This window comes from Triticum aestivum, unplaced genomic scaffold, assembly GCF_018294505.1.
Source record: "Triticum aestivum cultivar Chinese Spring unplaced genomic scaffold, IWGSC CS RefSeq v2.1 scaffold66136, whole genome shotgun sequence".
NCBI classification, from domain to species: Eukaryota; Viridiplantae; Streptophyta; class Magnoliopsida; order Poales; family Poaceae; genus Triticum; species Triticum aestivum.
This window is the reverse complement of record NW_025240277.1, coordinates 1-3,642: the sequence shown is the minus strand read 5'-3', so window position 1 is coordinate 3,642 and position 3,642 is coordinate 1. Positions and strand designations below refer to the sequence as shown.

Here is a 3,642-nt window from a genome sequence, read left to right as displayed (position 1 = left end):
ACCGGAGAGGAGGCGGACGGAGCGGGGCCGGGCGGAGGATGGACCGGAGGCGGAGGCGGACGGAGAGAAGGCGGGCGGGGTCGGGGCGGGGCGGAGGCGGCCGGAGCGGAGGCGAACGCGATGGGGCAGCGCGGCGGCAGGCGGCGGCCTAGGCGGGGTGGAATCAATGGCGGTGGTCTGGATCTACGGCGGGGCGAGCCCTTGAAAAGTTAACATGTAACTCTTGCAAACTATTTCAAGAGCCCGTGGCAACGCACGGACACTCTACTAGTTATTACTAGTATCATGGCCTACGGGCCTAGTTGGTCGTCACGCATACACAGATACAGTCTATAATCAGCTCGTGAAAGCAGGCATCAGTCATCTCTGTATGTACTATGTATGCACGCAGGCAGGCAGGGGTAGCAGCAGACCATGAACATGAACAGCGTCCAATAACACGGGCATGTAGAGGTAGCAGCAGACCATGTACTAATCAGTCAAATATAAAATGTGTTCAAGTGACAAATTTACCTGATACTGATAATACATCCAAATGCACAGACATGTAGTGCGTACAACTTAACATAAACTGGAGACATACAGGTTATGTATAGATCAAATATGACAAAACAAGATCAAATATGACACTTGTTTCGAGCTGACGGAAAAAGAAAAGAAAAATAATAGCCACATTATTATTATTATTGAAACTTCTTCAATGATGATGACATCACTGAATGTAAAGAAATTATCCCCTTTGTACTGTAACTGCTGAAATTATGAAAAGCAGATAGAAAATAAGCTTCAGGTGGACATATATTGAGCTATATTTCGGCTGATCCACAACATTCTTCTTCAGGTAAGCCCACCAACTCTCAGACTTTAAAAGTAGGCATACAATACACTATAACAATAGGTGTGGCAATAACCAATCTATACTGTTTTTGCCGGCGAAGAGGAGCACAGGCAGGTCCTCAAGAAGGAGGCGAAGAAGGCGCTGGTGGGATGTATCTACGTTTTACGGGTCTTTGTTCTCAACCTTTGCTCTTGGGCATTCTGTCAAGCGTCTCAACGTTGTTTTAATTCGAATAAAATTCTAATCCGGTAACAGGACCTATCTTAAATCCAAGCTCTACCAACGACAGCATTAAATCTGTTTCGCCAACCGCAGAAAACTGGGTCTGCTCTGCCTGCATCATAGAAAACCTTGTCTTTATTGCAAGTGAAATATTACAGAACTAAACCTAATTTTAGAAGATAACCAAAATGAAAAGGCTGCTGAATCCATTATTGGTACATGTATTTGTATGAGCCAACATTTTTTCCAGCAGCAATACCATAATCCCACTTGACAGAAAACTGACACTGAAGATAACCTTGGAGGCACATAAAGCTTTTAATCAAACCGATCTCCAAATAGAAAGAAAAGTGACACTAGTGAAAACCGGTTCAGCAACTGCTTCAGGGTTCATCTTGGCTCGAGCTTTGTGATGGTCATTCCATTTGAGGACGCCGCTTTTGAATTATTGTCACTGCGTCCACTCAATCCGTCAGAGAAGCCTGGCATGGAAACAGAAGGGAGGCGAGCACTCTGGCTGCTAAGCATGACATTCACCGACGACATCGCCGGCCTATCTTCAGGCCTGTTCTGCACGCACAGCAGCCCGATCTGGATGCACTTCAGCACCTGGTCAACGTGAGAGGGATGGTCGCTAAGGGATGGATCGATCAACTCGATGACATTTCCCCTGGTCCAGTGCTCCCATACCTGCACCAGATTGGTAAATTCTTCAGTTATTATGACAGGGATTCAGCAGCGCGCACAAAGTTTACTAGCATTGGTGCTTAATTAGTACTCCCTCCATCCAGAAATACTTGTTGGAGAAATGAATGTATCTAGATTTATTTTAATTCTAGATACATTCATTTTCATTCATTTATGCGACAAGTAATTCCGAACGGAGGGAGTACTTACAAGGTTTACGAGATAGACATATTGCTCGGAGTTGCAGGAGCCATTGTTTCTTCTCCCTGTGACGATCTCCAAAACCAAAACACCGAAGCTGAATGCGTCCGACTTTGCGTAGTATTGACCATGCATGGCATATTCAGGCGACATGTATCCGCTGCAACAACATAACTGTTAATATACGTATGTTCTACTTTATAGCAATACTAATGTTGACTGTGCTTACTATGTCCCAGCGATGCGCCTAGTGACATCTTCTGATTGATCCCCTCCGAATATCTTCGCTAAGCCAAAGTCAGAAATCTTAGGGTTGTAATCAAGGTCCAACAGGATATTGCTCGCTTTCAGGTCACGGTGAACTATCTTCAGTTGAGAATCTTCATGGAGATACTGCAGTCCCCTAGCAACCCCACTGATAATTTTGAATCTGCTTCCCCAATCTAAGTCTCTGCGTTTCTCAGAATCTGCCATTCAAACAATAAGTATCAGCATTGCAGTGAAAGTTTGGCGGCACTTGCACTACTCTCAGCTAGACTATAGTGAAAAATTTCCTTTTGAGAAATTAATCAATTAATAGTGAAGAGTCTGTACCGAAAAGAATGGTGTCAAGGCTTCTGTTGGGCATAAATTCATACACAAGTATTTTCTCTTGTTCTTCCAAACAAACGCCAATGAGGCTCACAAGATTCCTGTGGCGAAGCTTAGCGACCAGGACAAGTTCACTTTTCAGTTCCCCTATTCCTTGTCTGGAACTCTGACATAGTCTTTTTACTGCTATTTGTTTACCGTCACGTAGGACTCCCTGTGCAAGAGAAGATGCATACTCATTGGTAAATATATGAAGCTGATAAAAATAGTACATATGGCATGGTTTGTACCTTATGAACCATCCCAAAACCTCCTTTACCAAGCATATTTCCTTCGCCGAAGTCATTTGTCGCCGCTCTTAGTGTTGATAGATCGAGAAGAAGTGAATCGATGCTTCGAATACCATCCAATGTACCTGAAGTCAGTCAACGCAGCCCCAGCATTTTCGGATATCCGAAGAGTTTTGTCTCGACGACACTTGTGAAATAGGAAGAACGATATAATCGCAAGAATTATCAAAACTGCAGCAACTCCACCAACAACTGAACCATTGATCCTTGTTTTCCTGCTTTGTTGATCTGGCAGCTCGGATGTCCTTTGTTGATCTGGCAGCTCCGATGCTGCAAGCCTGAGGAGGAGTGTGCCTCCTCCAGTTCCCATGTATTGTTGTTGGAGGTTAATCAGGTCCCCATGCCAAACAATGCACCCGGCGTGATTGTAAGCGTAAGCTGTGCAAGAGCAATTATTCAGACAAGCCACCTGACATTGTTGAGAGCTTTTGGCAACTGCACCCCGAACATTATCAGGTAGCCTCACATCTGTCATGACATAGAACTTATCAGACTGAGTGTGCGCGGATCTCGAGTTGGTCTGGCAGAACAATGGTGCATTCCTCTTGCACCCACCACTGTAATCTTGGAGGTCCCAGTCACTCTGAACCTTCTGGCTGAACCCCTTGACACAGTTGCAGTACAGCAGGGCACGGGGGTTGCAGCAGCCATATGCCCCACAGGGAGCATACACGTCGCACGCTGACTGTGGCATGGTCCAGACCAAGAGCCAATTTTGTTCGGAATCCATCCATATCAGCTGCTTGGTCTGTC

The 3,642-nt window shown here is 45.3% G+C and overlaps 1 pseudogene; it reads right to left on the bottom strand.

The window, feature by feature from the left end:
• Positions 1 to 1,450: 1,450 nt before the first annotated feature.
• Positions 1,451 to 3,619, bottom strand: LOC123176775 (cysteine-rich receptor-like protein kinase 6; annotated as a pseudogene).
• Between the last annotated feature and the right edge of the window lie 23 nt (positions 3,620 to 3,642).